This window comes from Lissotriton vulgaris, chromosome 3_1, assembly GCF_964263255.1.
Source record: "Lissotriton vulgaris chromosome 3_1, aLisVul1.2, whole genome shotgun sequence".
NCBI classification, from domain to species: domain Eukaryota; kingdom Metazoa; phylum Chordata; class Amphibia; order Caudata; family Salamandridae; genus Lissotriton; species Lissotriton vulgaris.
In genome coordinates, this window is record NC_141689.1 from 1753720188 (window position 1) to 1753745330 (window position 25143).

Sequence of the window (25143 nt, forward strand, 5' to 3'; positions counted from 1 at the left end):
AGGCCCCTCCTAGGGGGAGGCGGCTAGATGCCCCTCCTAAGAATTTCCCGGGGGCCGGATATCCGCGACGGCGGATAGAGAGTGTGGGGATGGGGGGAAATCCACGCTGTCCTTCCTACAGATACCTCACACGGGATCTCGGACGACCTTTAAGATGGCGTCGAGTGGAAAGGGGGCCCCCACGAACAAGGGAAGTTACAGTTGGCGATGAGGGTAGAGTCCTCTGCGCATGCGCCACTCACACCGCGAGGGCGAGATTTTTGGTAGTAGGGATCTGACACCGGTTAAGACCTTGCCGTTGGCCCTTAATGCTAGGATGTACAATTTTAATTTAGAATGTATGCATTTTTAGGATGCTAGACTCGGCTAGGAAACCTTTGTATTAGAGATCTGTTAAGGTTAGCCAAAGAACATGTCTTCATCGAAATGTAATAAATGTAAAATTGTACATAATTCATGAAACTTTTATTTAATGTTTTAAATTTTGTTTCATATTTTAATAAATACGGCCGGGGGGGTCACTCCCCCCCGCCTTCCAAAAAGTTCTAATCTGTGTCCGACTTCTCCCATCCTTTGGGGATTGGTGTTGGGAAGGGGTGGCGGGCATCCCGGCCATATGGAAAGGGGCGACCACTCGGTCCCCCCGAACGTATGGTTGGGTGCCCCGATCCCCCCGGGAAACCATTTTGGGCGGGAGGCGTGGCTCGGCTGGTATGCCCGAAGTGGCGTAGCCAGGGCGCGCCTTTTCCCGCCCAGGAGGGGTTGTCCTAGACACCCGCACGGAAGACCACGCCCAGTAGGCGTACCGGAGGAGGGTCCCCGCCCTCCCGCAGAAGGATAAATAGAGCGGGAATCCGAAGAAGCGTCCTCTTGTTCCTGTGCTCTGAAGGCTGCACCCACTCGTTGCTCGGTAGCCCTCGACGGAACAAGCAGCAATTTTGACCCACCCACCAGCCCCTTATGGCAATGTTTGTTTAAATAAAGTTTTGATTAGAGAGAAATGTATGGGCCTTTTTTCCTTTCTAGAGAAGTAAAGGAATGTTTCAGATAATGATGTGACTTCTGCTTTTAGGATAATGTTTTCCCTTTGTAGGTGAGAGCAGTTGATGACACATCAAGGCTATGTCAGAAGTTTTTCTTCCCTTAGTAGGTAACAAACTGTCGTATTTATTTTTTTGGTCGGGCGGTAAGGTCATGATCGGTGAGCAGTAATTTCAAGGTCCCTAGAGGGGGGCGCCACCCAGAATGGATGGGAGCGCCCGGGGGAGGCGGCTTTTGGCCCCTTCCATGGGGAGGCGGCACCCACTAAGGATGGGTCGCCTAGGGGGAGACGGCCATAGGCCCCTCCCAGGGGGGAGACGGCTAGATGCCCCTCCTAAGAATTTCCCGCGGGCCGGATATCCGCGACAGCGGATAGAGAGTGTGGGGATGGGGGGGAGTCCACGCTGTCCTTCCTACAGATACCTCACACGGGATCTCGGACAACCTTTAAGATGGCGTCGAGTGGAAAGGGGGCCCCCACTAACAAGGGAAGTTACAGTTGGCGATGAGGGTAGAGTCCTCTGCGCATGCGCCACTCACCGCGAGGGCGAGATTTTTGGTAGTAGGGATCTGACACCGGTTAAGACCTTGCCGTTGGCCCTTACTGCTAGGATGTACAATTTTAATTTAGAATGTATGCATTTTCAGGATGCTAGACTCGGCTAGGAAACCTTTGTATTAGAGATCTGTTTAGGTTAGCCAAAGAACATGTCTTCATCGAAATGTAATAAATGTAAAATTGTACATAATTCATGAAATTTTTATTTAATGTTTTAAATTTTGTTTCATATTTTAATAAATACGGCCGGGGGGGTCACTCCCCCCCGCCTTCCAAAAAGTTCAAATCTGTGTCCGACTTCTCCCATCCTTTGGGGATTGGTGTTGGGAGGGGGTGGCGGGCATCCCGGCCCTATGAGTAGAAAAGCTCAAACGGGTATGCCACCTCAGCACTCACCACAAAAACCCCGCCAAGCCATCTATAGTAACATCATACGTCTGCAAATGATTGTTGACGGCCATCCTACTATGTTGGGTAATCTCAACGTCAGCCATAAGGACACAATAGAGAAGAAGTACAAAGAAAAATGTAGCTTAGCACTAGATGGGTAGTAACTCAAAGTACGAACCTTTTTAAATTATCAAGCCTGAAAAAACCTATGTAACTATAGGTAGGTTATACCGTCACCACTGTGAACCATAAACAATAGTGAGGGCGCCGTGGACAGATGTAAGCACTACTCGAGAGTCTCAAAATAATACCATTATGTTAGGTGCACCATGTTGTAGGGATTCTGCTCATTCACAGAACTGTGCACAGAGACCCAGGACCTCAGTGAATTGTGGTGGACCAGAAAACTCACCTCAGAACCTAAAACTCCAAACAAACTAGCCTCAGTGTCACATTAGCTCTTCGTCCTATAGCAAAGTAACCAATGATTAGACAACATGCAACTTAGGTTGCTCTCAGGAATGGTGGGAATCAAGAACACTCTTTCGTTTGTTATTCTCATACCAGTCTACAACATGGGTAAAAGGAGACACAATAAAGTTTAAAATGTTTATTTTAATGACGTGCTCTAAGATGCAGTATTTTTGGGAACCTAAACAGGCATATGATTAAAAATAATATAAGCAGCATTCTTACAATTCCATAAAACACAAAAGGAGAAATCATATTATTATGATAGTAGAAACAGGTCCTATAGTTCCTTGTATGCCACCCTCCTGAGCTAGGAACTCTGTTTTATAAAATATAGAAGGTCTCTTAGGCTTGAATAGGGGATCCCATACCTCCGAGATCAGCAGGAGTTAATCACATCAGGATCTGCAAAAGCTCTCTGTCTCTCTAGAAACGGAATTCTTCCAAGTGCCTAAAATCATGTATGCAGTGCAATATTAAAGGTGCCAGAATTTCAGTTAGCTGCAGCTGCATGTATGTTGTGTCTAAGCGTGAGCCGATCAGCCCGAATAACAGCTAACATTGTTATGATAAGCTTGGAGGCTTTAGAACTCACTGTGCAGACTAAGGTCGCAGTGTAAGTCTGGGGATGCTGAAAACAAGCCTCTCCCTTGTGAAGCTATTCACGCAGTCAAACTTACAACAGCTACCTGTAGTTTTGTGTGCAAAAGCGGCAAAAGGGCAAAATGGCGTTTAAACTTCTAATAAGCTCATTGTTATGATGAGTCTCTAGTTGGCACTGGTAGGTACTTGTGACAGTAGGGACCCTTGACTCTAGTCAGGATAAGGGGATTGCACCCCTAAAATAACCCCTGCTCACCCTCTTGTTAGCTTGGCACAAGCAGAGAGGCTTTTCTCAGAGGCAGTGTGTAAAGCGTTTGTGACCACATACAGTAACCCAGTGTCAACACTACAGATGGACACCACAGAAGGTTTTTATATACAAAATAAGTATACTTTATATAGAGTTACCACAAGACTATAAATTACAAAAATACACAATACTGTTACTTTAAGATGGTAGATTTAGCTTTGTTCACTTCAGTTCTTAAGATGCGACACTTTGCCTCAATGTACCTTATGTTGCGTTGCGCTTCCACGACAAGCAATGTCGCAGCAAGGGAAATGCGGCAAAGTTCAGGTGCAAAGATATAATACATGAAGATCTTCCAGATGCGCGACGCTTCTCCGGGGATGCAAGAGGTTCTCGGTTTGATGCGTGGACTGCAGCGGCGACACCCTTGTTCTGCGAGGCAACGGCAACAGCCCCAACTGCGACACTCTTCTCCCACGATGCGTGAAGCTTCCACATGACATCGGCGACATCCACGATGTGACGGCAGCAGCTCCGATGGTGGCTCGCTTCTCGGGGATGCTATGCAGTGCGACAGTTCCATCTGTGACACCCTTACTCAGACGGCAGGCACAGCAGCAGCGACACGCTCCGACCTCATTGCGAGACTCTTCTCCTTGATGCAGTGCAATACGACAGCTACAGCTGCGACACCCTCCTTTGGAGTTGTGACGGCAGCAGCAGCGATGGCGACACGCTTCCTCTTCGTTGCGAGACGCTTCTCTCGATGCGGTGCAATACGACAGCTACAGTGCTGACATTCATGATGCGACGGCAGCAGCAGCAACGGCGACAAGCTTATTCTTTGATGAGTCGTACTTCCAGCTCCTTGCAACACACAGTTCCTCAGAAGGCCCCAACACAGCAGCAGGCACTTCCAGAAGAACTCTGGGGAGTTGGGGGTTGAAGTCTGTTGTCCCTGAGACTTCAGCAGGAGGAAAGCTCTTTTCCAAGCCCTTGGAGATCCTTCACAAGTTGAAAGCAAAGTACGCAAAGTTCCCTTCTCCTTCCTTTGGCAGTAAGGCAACCACTGCAGGCCAATCCCCCAAGCAGCACTTCAGTTTGGGAATAGTCTCTCCTCAGTTTCTTCAGGTTCCTCTCCTCAGTAAAGGTTTCTTCTTGTAGTCCAAAAGTGGTCTAATTTCACGGAATCAGGGTCCCAATACTTACACCCCAAAATACTATGTTCTCTGAGGGAGAGGGGCCTTTGCCCAGTTCAAACCAGTTCTGAAGCACTCTGTTTACCAGACTTCTCCTTTCCTTTCACAGTGCAGGGCAGAAACATCAGACACCCCACAGGAGGTGGAGCCAGCATTGTGGAAGGCAAGTACAGCCCTGGAGCACTTTGTTGACAGGACTCCTTCTCTTCTTTCAGTGTGCAGGGCAGAGACATCAGCCGCTCCCCAGGAGGTGGAGCCAGCATTGTGGAAGGCAGGCACAGCCCTATTCAACGTTCAGGTGCAACTCCTCCCTCCAATCTAGATGCAGATCTCTCTATTCACCACTGGGCTGACTCATCATGTCTCTTGGAATCCCCCAGCCCTGTCACTCACAAAACCAGCCAAATGAATACACAACCTAGCAGAGGCAGGCTTGAAAGGTTAGACAAGCAAATACCTACTTTCTAAAAGTGGTATTTGCAAACACAGAATGTTAAAACCAACTTCACTAAAAGATGCATTTTCTCATTCTGAGTCCAGGCACACTAAACTCTTGGGCCTATCATAGGGGTGACTGATATTAAGAAAAGGGAAGGTTTAGGGACTGGCAAGTGGGTGCACTTGCCCAGTCAGGGTGACAGACCCAGACTGCACACAGGCGGCTCTGCAATGGCAGACCTTTAGACACATTTTACAAGGCTGCTTCTGTGGGTGGCACAACCAGTGCTGCAAGCCCACCAGCAGCATTTGGATTTACACGCCCTGGGCACACTCAGTGCACTGTACTAGGGTCTGACAAGTAAACCAAATAGCCAAACATGGAACCACTGATTAATACATCAATTTATAATAGGGAACACTTGCACTGTGGCACTGGACAGCAGTATCACAGTTCCCAAAGCATGTAACACCAGCAAAAATACATGAGGCAACAGCACAAAAATGTAAGGGAGACCCACGCCAATGGTGCCAGGTCTAATACTCATGCTAACATAGCAATGTTGGCAAGCAAAGGCCTGCCTTCACTACAATTCCTGGGTGCATTTTACTACTGGTGGTGAACTCTATGCACCAGGGGCTCTTTCAACAACCCTCTTCACCTATAAAGTGGTGCAGTTCTCCATAAGCTAGCACTCCTGGGTGCCTGCGCCAGTTCTCCTTTGTGGCTTTGTTGGTGGGTGGAAAAGAATCCAGAGCTTAACCCAACTGGTCCTCAGGGGGAGTAAGGAGGGCAGCCTCCTTGGCCCTTTAGGGAGATCCATTGGTCCTGGCGTCACCTGGACAGATTCCTTGGTCCTCCGTGGAGATCAGAGGCTTCCTCCTTCCAGTTCTCCATGGATGTAGCAACACAGTAGGTAGGAAATGCATAAGCAAGAGAGAGTCTACATTTGTGCAAGAGTTTTAAAAGAAGAGAGGAAGGGTCCAGAAGGCAGGTACCCCTAGCCAACCCTGGGGTGCCACATCTCCTCTCCACCTCTGTCTCAACCCTCCTACACAGCATGTGGTGACAATCCAAAATGGCATCATTCATGTGCTACTGGTCATATCAGCTCCTGGGGCCTCAGCTTCACCCCACGCTGACATCACCTTCAGGAGCTTGCACACTAGAATTTCATTGAAGCCCCCTGGTGGGTTGGGTCAAGTTGTCTATTCACAGCTGAGGTATTGATACAGATCATTCCCCCCACTCCTTTCCTCCTCAGGAGCTAGGATAAGTAGTGCTAATTGCTCCTTTTGTGTGGGTTTGTCCATTGTTCCTGCTGCAGGAGAAACATGTAATTAAATGGACGCAGTAGGGTGACTAAAGGCCTGGACTCTGATCCTGAGCTGTACCAGGGAAATATAGAAACTATGGATGGCCCATAGGATGCACAGTTATCATTTTGGAAGTTATATAATTGGTTGTCTCACACAAGTTTCTCTCAAATTCAAGACGTCAATGGTCTCTGTAGGCCAACGGGAAGTGAAACTACACTCTAAGGCAATTCCCTCCCTATGTGTATAATGAGGTGTCACCATAGTTGAAACTGTAAAGCTAACTGAATTTCCTAAATAGTGTACACTACCCTCATGAGACCTATCACAGGTGAATACCTAACCCAGCAGAGTCCCCATTGCACCAGGCTACCTGTGTGCTATTACCAGGCTGTGCATGACAGTTGTTTCCAACTAGCAGCCTGCACCCGTGTACAAACACATGTGCACACACATTCACGTGTAATCAGCAAAGTGCCCCTTACCCATCCTACATCGCAGCAGTCGTGCCTTAAAAGGTGGACACTGGTGGTTAACGTGCACAGTCTATTTGCCATGTGATTACCATGGGTGAGACACCAGTAGTTAGACTCACCCACAGTAAAAAGTCTTAACACGAGGTGATCAGAAAAGGAAAAAGTCCAAGCATACTGCAGAGGCTGAGCCCATTGCAACAGTTGATACGAATCTACATGTGCTCATAACTTGTAAAATAATCCCATTAGAAATTCAAATTCAGCAGAATGCAAGTTATACTTTTATGAGTCTGGATAAAAGCGATTAGTATGCCACTAATTAAAATAATTCATGCCAGTTTATCAAGGAACCTTAAACCTATAGGAAGTTTTTCAATGGACCATGTGCACAGTGGTACTGCTGAAGTTATTCTTTTCCTTATACCACCTTCTTATTTCCATGGTTAATGCTGGATGAGTACTTTGGATGGCATGCCGCACAAATTCCTACACATATTTTGAGCTTTTGTGGAGTTTAGTGTGGCTTATTTTTTGCATCTTCAGTTACTGAACCCCATTTAATGTTATTTTTTGTTATTTATAATAGTTTTATTTGATCTTCATACTTTCCATCATAAATTATTTCTTCAATACTTATTTTGCTTCAAACGTTTAACCTTGAATGGTGATTCTTGTACCATGATACACTAGATTTCACACTGAACAACCCAGAAGCTCTGTACATAAATTGAAGAGTATTAGGCAGAGCATTGGTTGTTTTTGGCAAAAGAGTGGAGAGCCAATATCATCACAGCTGACATTAAATGTAAAATATATTACTGTACAATCTTGTTCATTGGAGCCACAACAAAATACACAGCCAGACTGCAGGTTCCGCAACACTTAACAACAAAGGTTGTGGTCAATATGTCCAAAACACACATAAATTGTCGACTTTCGTAAAAATGCATTGGCAATCAACTGTAGCAAGAATAACATTTAATCCATACCCCAGGTCCATTAAATTAACTTTAGACGTATGCTAAGTTATCTGAAGATCATACATCTGCCACAACCGTCTGCTTCATTGGGAAACAACTTGTGATGCTTCCCAAGGTGTGGCAGATACAAGCATGTTAAAAGGTAGGAAGCAATCAGTAAACAAAGATCCTTAAGTGTTGCCCGGCGGTGTCGCCTCTTTAACCCACAAAAATATTAATCAATGAAGAGGCAGGCGCTGGAGACTGGAAGGCTGGAAACAAGGGTTTATTCTCTCCGGAGGAGAACACATCAGTTCAGACAGCAAGTATCGTCACGAGGTGCTCTAACTGCATCTCTGAGGCCTGGCCTCTTATACACGGATTTATTACTTTATTGCATAAAACACATCTCTGTCAACCTTTTGATGTACGGAAAGACATCCTCGGAATCCCCGCTTCAGGCCCGTTCCCACACACATTTACAGTTGAAGTCCCCACCCCGGTCACAACAGATGATGATTATCGCGCAGCTGGACATTCCGCCGATTCACGGAATGTGTGAGGTTGATCGGATCTCATGGGGTGGGGGCTTTGATCAGCTCAAGGATCCTTTGATGGGGGGGGGTTTCCTACTGTACAGGAGGAAGGGGGCAATGACAGTATCCGCGGGCCAGGTGGCGGCTTGGGAACAAGTGAGACAAACGGGCACAAAGGAAAGAGGGGTGTTATCAAGGGATCCAGGACCATGAAAGGGATGGAGGGAAGTGTCGCGCTGGGAACAGGATGGGGTTCCGAGGCAGAGCTGCGTGGAAGAGAGGTTTATGACCCAAGGCATGTGAGAGCGGGGGCTGTCAGCGTGCGGGGGATGTGTTTGTGAGGGCGAAGAGCCGTGCTAGGGGTCAGTGGCGCGCAGAGTGTGGTTCTGGCCAAGGCACCTAAACTGGCGGGTGTGCACGAAAAAGTGTGGCATCGAGGGAAAAGGCAAGATGGCGCAGATAATGTTTACCAAACCGTATTAATTTTCCACAGTCCTCCCTTTAACAATCACAAGACATCTTGCTGGCCTATTTCCTATTCACGTCTACTGTGGCAGTCATAAGTAAAGAAGTAGGAACCTAGGCGAAGGAACTATGCATAAACATTACATTTTGAATCTTTCATCTTAGGAGGCGAGCCCCTCGTTAAGCTTGTTGCAGGAAAGTCATAGTAATGCAATATCGGATAAAAAAAATGATTCTGTAGTGATAGCATTGGGTACATTTCATAGATGCTTATAGTCATTCGGAATATGAACTGATAGGTTATTACGTATGTAAGTTCATTTCATATTTGGTTGGAGCATAATCAATACAATGGCGGCTGGGAGAGAAATGAGACGTAGTAAAAACGATAATCAGGGGTGTCACTGTTCGAAGAGGAGGGATGTTGCTTTTTTCAGTGTCTTATTGTTCTAGACCATTAGTTCTCAGCGTTCTTTGTCGTCTTCTGTTGGCACTGTCGAGCACCGGCGGTGGAGCTATGCGTTCAGCTCTATTCCGGGTCCTGCGTTGCAGGGCATGACCTTTTCCTCGTTTTTCTGGTCAAAAAGGTCCTTTTTCGCCCTGTGTCCTAAGTGTTCTTGTCATGGGTACCTTAGACAGGGCACCCAAGTTTCATTGTAGTTTGCAACAAAACCCTATTCAATCGGACTGCAGTCGTTGCCTTTTTTTTTTTGAGTCGATTGTCAAAGAGTTCAGGTGGAAGAAGGGGGGGTGTGTGGGTAGTCCTTGTGGTAGGTCGGGGGAAGAGGGGATGGAGCAGGGCCAGATCGGGAACAGACCAAGGGGACGGAAAATTTCAGGTAGGTGGGCCCATGACCGGGCTCAGAGGGCGGGGACTTTTCGGCACATGTTGATCATCGAGCAGGGGCATCAGGTCAGCCCTTTCCTTTCATTTTGTCGGAAACAGTGCCTCGTCCTGCGACTCCTTACTGTTGCGGTCCCGCCTTGGTCAATGTCGCAGGTGTTCCATGATCTGCAGTCAGGCCGCGTGCTCCCACATCCGGTCTTTCTCTCCTCCGACAGTGGTACCCTTAAATGAGTTTGAAAAGACAGTCTTTAGAGAACTGGCAGAGGAAGGTAATCACATAAGTCTATTTCTCTCCCAACTCCAAGCAACTGGGGAAACATCCGTTACATTGGGGTTTACAACCAACGTATAAATAATTGATGATAGATTTGCTGGATTCCCTACAACTTTCCATCGTAACTATTTCCTTGGCGTTTGTTGGTATTACATTCATTGTCGTGGTACGAGGTCTGATACCTATTTATTGCATTTGTTTATTACAGTCACATCAGTTCCTCTGGCTGAGACCTTACTTTTCTAGTACGAGTCTTGCAAAGCTATACCGCTCTTCAGGGCTCTGCATTTTTACGAAAAAGTGCAACGTGCTATCACCATGGCCTGATAGATATCTTCCTGAGGGATGAACATAGGCTAAACAATTTTCCCTTATGTCGATGCATCCTATTTTTCCGCTAAACATTTCACTTTCAACAGGGTTTACTGCAACAATTTCTTCATTTCGATCTAATCTTAACTTCGCAAACATCATTCTAATTTCTACATAGTCTTTTACAACCTAGCTACTTCATTAAAAACGGGGGGGGGCTTGCGATAACTATTCAACTCATCCTTGGGGTGACCGGGGTCTTATGGAAAACGGCTAGGAACATAGCAGACTAGGGGAGGGACTATCGTCTTGCTTTGTGTCATAAGGGTGTTATCTAGCAGGAGGCTACTGTTCAGTTGGTATGCGTTTCAGGGACATTTCTCGAATTTCTAAACTTTGTAGCTTGTTCATCAAAAATTATTTCTAGGAACAACGGCTGGTCTGTGTCAGTTGTAAGCCAACCCATCTCTTACAGCCGGGGGTGAGCCACATTTTTCAAACTCTCGTTCGGGGCAGCTGATACAAAACTGGGGGTGTTCAGGGGAGACGGGGATGTTTCGATCACTTTTACTGTTTGGGCATTGAGACAATTCGGGACGGGGAGGGTCGCGTTACCTGAGGCATTTTTATCATAAAAGCCACTGACATGTGGTTCCCTGATTACGGGTCAGATTAGGGAACTTCAGTCGTCTTACCTGTCCTTTCGCTTCTGGCCAATCTAGTTTTTTATCAATATTTAGCAGAAAGGAGAGGTAGTAACATGGCATCAATGTGATTTTATTAAGACAAGTATTTGGAGCCAATTGGGTGGTGCACCATGGATGGCGGTTCGCCAATTAGGTGCCAGTCGTTATGAAGAGTGAGAGTGTGGAGGAGAGAGAGAGAGAGAGAGAGAGAGAGAGAGAGAGAGATGCAACAATAGGCTAAACAGTACACGTGAGACATGGAGAGTGGCCGTGTACTAGGATAGGCTATTCAGCGCATCACACAACATGAGACATTTACAGGTCTGTGTTAGAATTTAGAAAGCATGCAATTTGGGACGGAGGAGCATTAGGCCGGGTACAAAGGGACATGTATTGAGCACAAGGCACCATTGTGTTGCACTTCTCGCACTCTCGGTCCTTTGCCTAGTTAAGTCAATGTTTCAGTCGCATAGAAAGCATTTTCTCATAGTTTCAGACATACGTGACATGTGCTCATTCACGCAACACGGGTTAGGGGTGATCGCGTCCCATCATATCATACAACAATTGGCTTGTTCGTTACAAGGGTAGTTCGTGGGTGTCCTTAGGTGCCACCTTGCAGCGTTAGTCCGCTTCGTGTATCCGACATGGCGCGGCTTCAGATCTTCATTATACCCCCGTCGTGATTCCAATGTAACCTGTAGGGGGAGGAAAAGAGGGGAAGGGAGAGGGGGACAGCATTCACGCATATCAAATGTACGGGCACGAAAGTCCTTTACTTACCACATACTCGTCTTATCTCCTCGGGATGTAATCCCTGGGGCCTTGGTTTCTGAAGCCAGGGTGGGGGCGGGCAGTGTGGTAAGGATGGCGAGCGATAAGTTGATCATGAGGGAGACGGTCCGAGTGTGGCATTATAGGTCGTGTGCAAGGAAACGTTAGAGATCAGAGGCGTTTAGTGCGAGGTACCTGGCTTGTAGAGGTATCTAGCTATCGGGATCCTTAAATCATTTCCAATGCTGTGATGTCCTAAGGCATACCGGCTCTTCGGCCAACCCTGTTCCCTAGTACCTTCGAGTGCCATACCCTTATAACATGTTATCGTTCATACCGCTTTACTTTACCCGTTCTCAGAAGTCGAGGTCCTTCCCCATGCGTTTGTTCCTGAGCCAGTCGCGCACTTGGTGGCAGCGTATCGTGCTTTAGATTCGATCATCAATCCGGGGCTGAGCAACCATTTTCTAGTAACCTTAAAAAGAGAACGAAACAGATCGCACAGAAAACCCTCCCGCTGATCCCACATTTACAAAAGTATACGATACCTGTTCACAGTTTGAAAAACCTTTATTTGCACAATTATTCAGCATGTATATATGAGAGTGTAATCGTATTCGGCCGGACACGGCGTTGGCTGAAGCGCGTACAGTAGGGGCGGGGGAGCTATTTTGCAGTATTAAAAACATTTAAAAGCTTTTATTAGTTATTTGCAGGAAACTAAAAACATCTATCAATAGTTGAGGGATCAGGGGGGCATTCATTTCATTATTGGAAGCGTAGTCAGACTAGTTGTAATCAAATTTCCTATATACATACCGTGGGCGTGTGTCATAAGCGACGTTATGTATCAGTTACAATAATATCATAATAAATCGTACATTGAAACAACATTTTAACGGGATCCCTTTACATGTTCGCCAAGTGAACCCTCCCTCTTTTTCGTCAAGTGTACAAAGGATCATATACATATTTCAGAACATCAAGTCTTATTAGCTAAAAACACCACGAGGCGTTCGTGAGTTCCTGTTGACACCGGCGCCATTTTGGGCGAGGCCGGGTTAGTCCGGAAACAGCATCAGGGACAAAATGTCTCCAACAACCAGCGGTTGGACCAGAGTCCCTTGCAGCAGTTCAAAAAGACTTGTGCTAACAGAAGGGGCAGGCAATGTGGACCATCAGTCAAAAAAAAGGGGGAGGGAAGCAAATTTCCCCTACCGGGTCACGTTAAGGTTCAGCCGGAGCTTGCTCGAATTCGTTAGCCCACAGTCTTTCTGGATGATTCAGACTGAAGCTGGCGCCGACACGAGAGCACCACCATCTTGTGGCTACGTCGTTAGTGATCAAAGCAGTCGTTCCCCACCGGAAGCCTGTAGGGGCCGAGGGCTCCTGGGACTCTTGTAGAATCTTCAAGGTCGTGGAGATGCTGTCGGAGGTGGGGACTCGTGCCCAGGTGGGCAAGCGTCCTGGTTACATAGACTTCTTGGGGCGAAAAAAAGACGGAACTGTACCGTGGGAGCAGGACATTCGGCTCGGGGCGCTAGGGTGCAGCTGTGGTGCCTCCACCAGTACACTTGAGGGCCATCGTATGTCTTGTGCTGCGCAAATATGGTTGCTGGCCATTCTGTGTCCGGTGCTGCGCAAGTAGGGTGGCCGGCCAATCAATGCTCTGTGCTGCGCAAGTAGGGTGGCCAGCCATTCCATGTTCTGTGCTGCGCAGGTAGGGTCGTCGCCCGGCTGGAGGACTTCTGCGCCGGGCCGGGGCTGGGAAACCTCCACCTGGGGAGGCGAGGGGGGTTCGTTCGCGCCGCCTCCCTCACCCAGCCCACCCTGCACCAATTTTTCAGCGGAGGTATTTGTGATGGCCGGACCAGAAGATACGAGGGAGGGGGTCATCTGCATCCGCCCCCTCCCTACTCGTGGCCTGGGCCGCGGCGGTGAAAAACCAGGAATCCTAACCGCGAGACCATATGGGAGAAGAGGATGGGACAAGCCGGGCCCATGGTGCCTCCTGGACATCCCACCGGCGACCTCTGTGATCGCTGGTTGCCGGCAGGACTCCGCCCCACACGTGCTGAGTGTTTCACCTTCCGGATGGGCGTGACCGGCGACCTGTTGCATTTTGGGAACTTCCGGAAATATGTATTGTATTGCTCCTATTAGTATGGTGTTACTTTACTGACAATAAATCTTAAATTATATGACAGAGACTTGGCTTCCTTGAATCTTTTTACTACGAGAACCTTACTGCAGTGGGGGTAGGTATTTATGCCTGGGTAATGGGGGGGGTGGGGTGTCCACAAGAACAGTTTTCTTGAACGGGGGGTTGTCTATGCAAGCCTGTAATTGCTTTTGTCCCCAGAGTGGGGGCAGCAGAGAGTAATCAGTCCCATTGCGCTCGAAGTTTGAGTTCATTAATGGAATGTGTACTAATCTGTCCGAAACTACTCTGTGTGTTGTTTCTGTATGTTATCCGAAAGGGTGGCTTTTGTGTTCAGGAACAGTAGCGGTAGTACGGGGTTCGTCACCGGGTAACCTAGAGCTTGACTGGGTTTCCCGTCTTAGCGTTGTTCGTCCTATGAGAACTCAAACATGTCGCTGAAATCTGTCTGACGAAATCTGTGCCATCGGGCGTAATCAAACGGGGTGGTTCTATCCGGCCTGTCCGTGTCAGTGTGATTCGTCTTTGTCTCACGCCTTTTCCCTTTCGGGCGGCCTGTTATTTCTGTCGGCCCTCTGCTCTTACCCGTGTTCAGTAAAGTCGGGCATTGGGCTTTCCAGTGTCCGGAATATTTACAAAAAGCACATTGGTTTTGTCCTAAGTCTGTTCGTCCTGTGCATAGTGTTGGGGGATTACTTTCAAGTCGTTGTGTCTTGGGGTTGTCCTGTCGGTATACCCCTTTACACTGTTCCCTTCCTGTGTTTACTCCGTGGAACCGTGTCGCCGCTATCCCTTCCTTTGGCCTACCAGATGCGGAGGTATTTGTCTGTCGCGTTTCTTTATCTACTCTGACTTCGTCTCTTTTCTTTCGTTGCATTGCTTCTTTGCGCCACATACCGAGGCTGTCGAGCATGATAGGCGTCGTCTTACTGTTACAAAGGGCTGTTTCTAACGTTTCTATTTTATCAAGGTCGAAGGATCCTATCAGTGGCCACTGTTTCTCTTGGTTTTCTTTGGTATACTTATGCCACAGCTTACTATAGGCTATGGTAACTAATCCATATTTTGTGAACATGTCTTTATTAGGGGTGCCTTCCAGCGGAGCTAGATGGTCCACCTCTAATAAACGGTCCGGGTTGAACCAGCTACCAATCAGTGAGGAGAAGATAGGCATGACAGATCACTATGGGGACAAAGGTCCGTGTTACCTATCCTTCACTACCTGCAAAGACTAGACAGAATATTGCTATTCTACGTTGTTTGCAAATAGTGAATATCTCAAAAGCAAAATCTATTCTGACAATAAAACAGGGAGCTACCCTTACAATCAATCAATCAGTCAAAGAGTCAATCAATCAGTGGGGAGAATAAGTAGGCCCGCAAAGGTTTGCGTTACTTACCCTTTCACCATCTGCAAAGAGGAAATCTGTTCGTTCCTGTTTGTAGAAAGAGAATCTCCAGAAAACAATCCGCGAACGTTAGTTCGGGTTCAATCATTTAATCAGTGGGGGAGAAGGAAATCTCCAGAGAACAATCTTCAAACAATCAATCAGTGGAGGAGAAAGATAGGCACGATGGTTTACAATGGAGACGAAAGTCTGCGTTACCTATCCTTCACTGCTTGCAAAGGGAGAGCCTATTGTTTCTCCGTTTGCAGACAGCGAATCTCCAAACGAATCAACAAAGAGTAATACTAGTATTTTCCAATCAATCAAACAATCATTTCGCAATTCGTCGTGTTTACACGACCTTACCCGGACCACATGGGCTGTTTCTCGTCTTCCACGTCCAGCGCCCGATCGTCCTCCAATCTCCGATATTGCCACGGCACTCCTGAGGGTTCCCAGTCAGGACCGTAGATCACTCGAGAGAGGTCGATTCGGAACCAGTGAAGTTCGGATGATCGGCTGCCAGACGAGGGTCTATTGGGCATGAGCTCTCCCGATCGTTGCAGTCGTTCACTCTGTCGTCAGGACCTCTCCCACTGGATCCACATGTCGCTGATGGGCCCCACGTTTGGGACGCCAATTGTTAAAAGGTAGGAAGCAACCAGTAAACAAAGATCCTTAAGTGTTGCCCGGCGGTGTCGCCTCTTTAACCCACAAAAATATTAATCAATGAAGAGGCAGGCGCTGGAGACTGGAAGGCTGGAAACAAGGGTTTATTCTCTCTGGAGGAGAACACATCAGTTCAGACAGCAAGTATCGTCACGAGGTGCTCTAACTGCATCTCTCAGGCCTGGCCTCTTATACACGGATTTATTACTTTATTGCATAAAACACATCTCTGTCAACCTTTTGATGTACAGGAGGACATCCTCGGAATCCCCGCTTCAGGCCCGTTCCCACACACATTTACAGTTGAAGTCCCCACCCCGGTCACAACAGATGATGATTATCGCGCAGCTGGACATTCCGCCGATTCACAGAATGTGTGAGGTTGATCGGATCTCACGGGGTGGGGGCTTTGATCAGCTCAAGGATCCTTTGATGGGGGGGGGGTTTCCTACTGTACAGGAGGAAGGGGGCAATGACAGTATCCGCGGGCCAGGTGGCGGCTTGGGAACGAGTGAGACAAACGGGCACAAAGGAAAGAGGGGTGTTATCAAGGGATCCAGGACCATGAAAGGGATGGAGGGAAGTGTCGCGCTGGGAACAGGATGGGGTTCCGAGGCAGAGCTGCGTGGAAGAGAGGTTTATGACCCAAGGCATGTGAGAGCGGGGGCTGTCAGCGTGCGGGGGATGTGTTTGTGAGGGCGAAGAGCCGTGCTAGGGGTCAGTGGCGCGCAGAGTGTGGTTCTGGCCAAGGCACCTAAAATGGCGGGTGTGCACGAAAAAGTGTGGCATCGAGGGAAAAGGCAAGATGGCGCAGATAATGTTTACCAAACCGTATTAATTTTCCACAAGCAGATGAGAGATGTTTCACCTTTAAAGATTTCCTTCTTTGGAGCTGTGAGGTAGAAAACATTTGGTCCATGGAGATGTTCTTTCTTCGGAGATGTTTAAACTCATCTTTGTTCTGTCTTTCTCTTGTTTTTGCTCTGAACATCTGATAGTTATAACCAGCTTGTTCTTTGGTGCTCGCGTACACAGTGGACTCCTCCTTGGTCCCACCATTGGGGGCATGGTGGTGGCTGGCTGTGTTAACCAGGGGCACCTTGGTCGGAAGAGCCCGATATCAGGGATACAGGGAGTAGGCGGCTAACATGTCCTCCCATTCTTGCGTGTTCATATAAATGAGGATTGCTGACCCCTCTTTTCTGATGTGTTGGATCGTCAGGCCCACCCGTGCCTGCAGAAAGTGGGCCGGTGGAGGTGGGCGGCCAGGCCGCTACTGGAGTTGATGCATTGGCTCTTGGATACCGGGACATCGAGTCTGAAGTGGCATTGCTGTCATTTGGTCATGGAATTAAAATAGCTTCTATTAGGGTTTCTGGCTGGTGGTTCTGCATGATCCTCTCACTGAATGAGGATACTGTGAGGTATTGGCTGTTGTAGGTTGGCTGTTGTTTGCGCCCCCATGGGCTAACTGCCATTGAATTGGTGCTGACTGTACGAGCTGTACAAGCCCCGCCTCTGTAGTCAAGGATGAGGCCAATGCAAATACTGGGAATGTTGAGGATCGGTCTTCGTTTTCTTCTTGTGCTTGTGCTGTTAAATAATCGACTAGTTTCGAGGTTCCTGATTGACAAGCAGATGTTGATCCATAATAATGGACTTGGCGTATGTTGCCAAGGATTGTTTGAGGCAGCGAGAAGGATGTATGGTTTGAGCCATTGTGAGCTATGTTGAAACAGAAGTCTTTGCCATTGGGTGACTGTGTAAAAATAGACAGGCCAGTTCTTCCGTGAGCTGAATATCCTCTTCTTGTGGCAGGGTGACTAGTAGGGACAGCTGCAGCTGTAGAGGTTGCAGGCAGGTCTGCAGGCCTATGATGACAGCATGCTTGAGTAGAGAGCAGAACCCACATCTTTTAGGAAGCTAAATTTGGTGTAGATTTTTGGTTGGGTTGTATGAGCTAAATGTTTTAGAATGCACCCTCACTGCTTTGCATCACCCTGTCCTTTGATTCTGGGTCTGTTGCGATTAAGGAAGTTTGAGTGCTGAGTTGAGTGGTGAGACATGGCTTTCTTTTCTTCCCTTTTTTCCCTGCTGGCCGTGGGGGGTTGGCCTCATTAGGAGACCAGTGGTCCCCCTTCACTTAGCACTGCTTCCTGCATGCTGGTTAGTGCCCCTTTGCCCTGCTTCGATTGGCCTAGGCCTGTGCTGGTGCCCACTCTTTCCCTTGGTTATTGGCCTGGTAGGTGAGTAGAGGGGAAGGGTCCATCTTACCCTTTTACAATGACAGCTGACCTTCCCAGGGGTTTCTTGTGAGCTCAGAGGGGGGGAGGGAATGGGGGGTTGTCGGGGTCCCAGTGCGGCACTGTTGGCTTCCTTAATAAGTAGATTAGATGATTAGGGGTTCTCCTGGGTTAGTGTGGTCCTATAGACAGAGAGTTGCACCTGTGGGGTGTGAGTAGCTCTGGCTCCCTGGCGGTAGACCTGGCTGCTTTCTCCTTTCTTGTCCTGCTTTTTCTTGCCTATGCCCTTGCTCTGTCACTTCTGCCCATGTCCTGCGCTGCCTGGGAGCCGGTGTGGTGAGGTGCTGTAAAATGGTGATGATGCCTAGGTGGGTCAGAGAGGATGTCCAGCTGTCTCCCACATTACTCACCTCTCTGGAGCCTACCCCCACAGAGGTAGTTTGCTGTCTGCGGGTTGGAGTCTCTTTCCAAGTCGGGAGTGATTCCTTGGCCCTACTCTCTTTGTTTTCCTTCACAGTTCCATTGACCCCTCTGTTCTTCTGCTCGGGCTCTATAAGCAGGAACGGCGAAGGGTGATCATCAGCTGTGGAAGTTATGGAAGCTAGGTCATGGCTGAGATGTTGACGGTGACTGTGGTGAGTTGGGCTCCCCCGGCCGAGCCGCAGGCGGCACCCGGTACTGTCCAGGGCTGCGCCCCAGCCGACGTGTGCTCGTTCTCTGTGGCAGCTAACTACTCGTGCTGCTGTCACTGTCACTCTTGGTCTTGGGGAGTTCACCCCCTCAAATATCTAGCAAACAATGCTCATTCAGCATGCCCTCTTCTCAATAAGGGCGTACCACATGTGCCCATATTGTATGTGTAAAGTAACATTTTCTTCTAGATTCCTCAGCCAAATTGATGTATTTTGAAATATAATAAGGTTATGTACCGATTCTTCATTGCTATGCCCGTCCTTATGGCATTCCAGAATAGTCTGTTGTATTCATTTTCATTTCTGTTAATTCCTCTATGCAACTAAATTGTGTGAGTTAACAGCCAATGAAAATTATCTGCAAGTATGAGTTATTTGGGGTGTATTGAAAGCTAATAGTTTGATTGGTTTGCTGTGCAAGTAACATTTCAGTGCTGCCTTTTTATGTGACGTGATATGCTATGAAACTGTTTGTTTTCTTGCTTGAAACATTATAAAAGATGTGCAATTTGGAAAAAAGTTAATTCATTTATTCTCGTACTCTAATTTTATCATTCCTTTGTTGCCCTAGGTTACATGGTGCATGCTCCTTTTGAATTTTTGCTTGTTGTTATTAATTTGACTGTTGCCATGTATGTTGTGGCTTCTTAACTATTTAAAGTCACATTGCATTACTGTTTTTAATAATGGATTCGCTTCTGATTCTAACTAACTATTTTACTTTCTGTAATGATTAGTATAACATTTGACTAAAGCTATAAACTGGGAACTGGAAAAAGTCTAGTTGTGCATATTTTTTCTTAATGGTCTTCACTGATTATTTGAACACAGGATTTTCCCTTTCCTGTGAATTGACTCTCTTTAATTTTAATTGAGTTAGGGAATCAACATATTTTTCTATTTGAAGAAAGAAGGTGGCAAGGCACATAGACGAGGTTAACCAGATTCCTGGGACCAGGTAATGTGCTACTAAACTATTGAAGTGGTGCTCAAGGACAAAGGTTGGCTGCCGTACAACTTCAACACAAGAGCTGATATTCGATCGAGTACTCTCAGGATCAGGATACGAATGGTCGGGTTTGATTTTGGAAACTCAAATGGTATAAACATTATCACCTTACTAGAAAACTGTTGAGTTGACCATTGAGCATTACAAAAATGTGCTGGATAGGATGACTGGCTATTTTGGATTCTTACGGAATTGCCGCACGACAAAGCATGTGTAAGCTGCTAGCGTGGGGCTGCTTGTTTTTGTTTCAACACTACATGGACGAAAAAAAGATTATGAAATTAGAATACGAAAGAACAAAATAATACCTCAACTACTGACACTTAGAAAATTGATGATTGACTCTTTTTGAGTTCTAGTACTCTCTTTTTCTTGTTCTACTTGTTGATCTTGCTGCATATAACGTGGTAAACTCTGGGGCATATTAGCAAGAACCTCGTTAAAATTATTGCTGTTTTAGCTGCAGTAAACTGCCACTAAAATGGCGATAATGGGCTCGCTAATATGCGTTACAGAATTCCAATAAAAGCCCAGGGGGCATATTATCAGGAAACGGCGTTAAAATTATCGTCGCTTTAGCGGCCGAAAACTGCGGCGATAATGGGCTTGATAATATGCCCTTGCGAATTCCAAAAGAAGCCCATGTTCTGGTGTCAACATGGGCTTCCATTGGAATTATCAAGGGCATATTATCAAGCTTTTTATCGCCGCTTTAGCGGGCAGTTGTCTGCCGCTAAAGCGGCGATAATTTTAACGCTGTGCTTGATAATATGCCCCGAGGTTAGGCTGCAGGACATTTAACCGGGGCTTCTGTTGGAATTCTATAACACATATTAGCAAGCCCATACAGTTTCCTGCCGCTAAAATGGCGATAATTTTAACGAGGTTCTTGCTAATATGCCCCACAGAGTCGTTGAATTCACTATGCCAGTATCTTTGCGTCACCTGATTTGGATTTCGCCATATGACTTTTACACGGAATGAACTTGGTTGCATTAAAGGATAACTGACATGTGCAACTATTAATAATTTGTGTACCATGTACTTTTCAGTGAACGAACAGGGAAAAAAGAGAACAGAATATTTCATGGCTTGCGTGCACATTTCTGACTGTCAGAGAAATGAAAAGAGTTATCTCTAGCTGTGACTTGAACTTTGTCACTAGCAATCTTCTTCAGAATAGGTTGCACCAGTTTTTTGCCCTCAAGACAGACCTTTGCATCCATTTCCTGAGAGAAGTCTACTGTCTTTAGGAAGGTACTCTAGAAGGTTGCATGCTGAGAGCTGAGAGGAGCATTGCCTGCTGGAATGTGTAGTATCCACTTCTTCCAAGGAGAGATTAGTGCTGATGGTCTAGATGCCGTGGAGGCTCAGAACAGCCCATACACAGAAAGCGTTGTTCAAACCTACTGCTAAGTAGGGCTTGATGTAGTAAAAATTGTTCTGAAGAAACCTGCCATTGTACTGTTTATTCAGCAGATCACTACAGCTGAATCAGCGAGCAGACAACATTCTCTTAAGAGAGATGATTTTAACCCATGTGAAGCCCAGCCCTTCATACCAGCATTGAGCCATAACTACCAGAGGTGCCAGCGCCTGGCCAGAGACTTCTGCATAGGGACAGATGCAGCGCAGCACAAGGCTATGAACCACCATCATCCAGGTTCAACTGGCACTCAACAGAGCTTCACTGGAGTTGCAGCTACTTGTAGGGAGTTTTGAGTGAGACGCAACAACCATAATCTCCTTAGTTCTTTAATTTTACCCCAAGTCACACTTGAATCAGCCATTTGCCTTCTTTAAGATGAACATAGGGAAATACATAAAGATAAAAATGCATTGTAATAATAAAATGTAATATCGACATTGTTTAGAAGAAGCTCTAATACTGTTAACTGTGTCTTCGAACATTTAGAGACTCACATTAAAATCAACACCACAACAGCGGCTTCGACCTGCTGACTAGATTCAAACTTCACAGCTAAAGTGGATTTAAATTTGAAGCTAGCGTTACTTCGGTCTTTGTTTGGCCCATTTCTGTTTGCTTTCGACACTTTGTACAATTCACCTTTGCCAGAAATGCTATCCTTATTTCCAAGTGTATGTCTTGATTTGTTTATTAGTTTCCTTCACTGTCTTATAATGTGATTTGTGCGTTTATGTTTTCTGTAGCTTACGTGTATTGTTGTTTGAGTAGGTGTTGCACACATTCCACCTCCACTCTCTGTACTCTCAAAGTATTGTGAGGGATTGCCTCTGTTAGAAAATGTCACAAAGATTGGCTGGCTTCATTATGTTAAAAGGTTCCTGTACGATATGGGCCTAGAGCATCTTTATCTTAACCCCTCAGAGTTGGGCCATATCACCAGGAAAGTGCTGAAGATTAAATGTCTATCCCATCTAGCTGAGCTCCGCTTGGCCGTTGAAGCCCGCAAATCTTCTGCAAGCATGCCTTATTGACCCAAACCTCTATGTTGATTCAGTCATATCTAACCTGGAATCTAAGCAGTTACGACAGGTTACTGATGACTCGCTTTAGACTAGATACAATTTTTAGGTTAACTGCTTTTCCTAATATCAATGACTGGTCCCAGTCCACCTGCTATTGCCCTTGTGACGGCATCTCTTCCCAATCTACATTACAATTGACCCTCTTCTGTAAATTTTATTTAGAACCTAGAAAGCTATATCTTCTACCAATTTTAAAAAAGTCTTGGTTTACGTCAATGTCGACCCGCCCTTTTGGTTCTCCAACTTCTTGAGTCTGAATTCATTGCTTTAAATATTGTTAGGTTTTTAAAGTTTTGTATCAGACATAGAAAGAATCTATAATTATATTTTGGAGTTTTTTTCGTTTTTATTCCACCCTTTTTATTTTTGCTGCATTTGATAACTATTTGATATTTTAAGTAAATATGTACTTTTCTCCTATGATGAATGTACTGTTATTTTATATATGACTTTTATGGTTTGCTATGAACAGAAACCAAATAAAGTTTTACTTACTTACTCTCTGTAGGCCAAGCTTTGCAAAGCTGCTGAGAGTGAGCCCAGGGCCCCTTACCGCAAACAGGTTATCTCTTTTGGTCGGATTGTTCCGATTGGTCAGATTGTTCTTTCAGGCTTTATTGTGCCGACTGTGTCCTTTCTAGTTTACAACTTAACACTCGGATCCCAAACAAAATCCATGTTTTAAAGATGCCTTTGATAAAATACTGTTGAGTGTTTACATGGCCATCAATATAGCCCTTTGAGACTGAAAAGTTTTTAAAATGGGCGATAATAGGGTATTCCATTTGACTGTGTAAAAGGTGTGACTTTAACTCCCCCATTTTAAGAAAAGACAGGCTCAACCCTGCAGGAACAACGAGCACTGCTTCGGGACTATGGGGTCAGTGTCATGTGAGTTTTCTACGTAGTTGATCAGCACTACAGGATTAATTATGTGAAAAGTTACCAAGAATCTCCAAGTATTCCAGCTCCTAAATACACTGTAGCTTTAATTTTCATGAACTTTTTTTTGCTGTAAAAATTCATAAGAATAGAATTTAACAAAAGGCTTCAACGGACCCGACAGTGGAATTCCCTGTTTTGTCGGATATTCAATGAAACACGCTTTGAGCTGTAAATATGTGGTTGTTGATTTCACTTTACTGTGTGCTTTATTCTCAAGATCATATTTAATGTTGCCAACCTAAGACAAACCATGAATTGTTTGAAACATACTGCATGTATGTGCGTGCTGTGGTCCTGGTTTCTTATGAATATTAGTTCGTGACTGCATGAAGAAATGAGACAAAAATATCCTTTAAACAATCAGATGCAATCATCATTCAACCACATCTGATCGGTAGGGAGTGCTCAGTTATACTGGGTTCTGGGAAGTGGGGAAATACAATATCACATCTAGGGCCAATAAATAACTGGAGATTCAGAAAGAACTAGCATTTATCGTACTCTACGTGTAAGAAGTAGTTCTGGAAGAACTTTATTTGACACACTATTAAAAAAAACAGTGGGGTGCCCTTTTATTGGCATCCAGTTCAGAGCATCATCTTTAACCGCAGGAAGCCAAGATCTACATCATGGTCAGGAAATATGGCCAAAGTTGGGGTTCTTGCTATTCTGCTCCCAGGATGTATTAATCAAGAGGCTTAACACAAGACCTCCAGGACTGCTGGCTGCATTGCTGCAGTCTGATGCCTCAGATCATAGCCCTCCTGACTCGACTATTAACAGCCTCCTGTAACCAGTGAATAACTCCTCACGCCACAGTCACTGCACAGCTATTCTGAGAATTCCATATATAATGCATAACTGGTGAAGTGAAATGTTACAGACATTTATTGGTCTACTTACCGGCATCCTTTGCGGAACAATTGAACAAGAAAAATATATATATTTTTTCAATTCTTCCCACAGACTGCATATTTAAGCACTTGAACTATATTGTGGAACAAAAAGTCTCCCTTTTTGATAAATACACTTTATTGTCTTATGAAAGTATATCAAATATATAATCTAATATCATATCTTAATATTAGGCCACAGTCACGCAGTTCATAGACCTCTCGAATGCGTTCATTGACAGGAACCCCATCTTTCACTGTTTCTTTGTCAACAGGCGCTTGGGTCTCACTCATTGTTCCGGATGTAGGGAAAGTACAGTCTACTTTTTATTTGATATTAAGCTGAAAGTAAATTGAATTGCAGTTGGGTGTACAGAAAATGTTTTCTCATGCAGGATTTGGAAAGAGTATGGCTCCGATGTACCACAGGATTTTCTATTCCCTTTTGGAACTTTTGATTAAAAAATAATCAGAATTTGGAATTCAGTTTTAAGGGGATAAGTTTGTATATATGGCACATCATACTTAGGGTCTTATTTACAAGCCCCATGTGCATCGTAATGCTACATTACTTACCGGTAATCCTCATTACTCCTGGTCCCGTTGTCCTCGGCCCATTCATAACTAATGGAGATTACTATCTCCTGACAGAAAATAAAAACAAGAGGAATGCTGGGATATACCTACTGCCCCACCCCCCGGGAGTATAAAGGTAGTACCTACCCAGCAGCCCTCCTGTACTAACAAGCCCAGACAGGAAGGCCGGCCGCCCGGGAGGGAGGGAGGGGCGTATGAATGGGCCGAGGACACCGGGACCAGGAGTAATGAGGATTACCGGTAAGTAATGTAGCATTACCCCCAGGTCCCTTATGTCCTCGGCCCATTCATAACTAATGGAGAAATACCAAAGCAGTAAAAAGCCGGCCTTCCCAACCCAACAGAAGCCAACCCAGGAACCACACCAGGGCAGCAACCGCAGAGGGAAAAAGGAAGAACCGGGGAAACCCCAGGCAGAGCCCCAGACAACAGGAACCC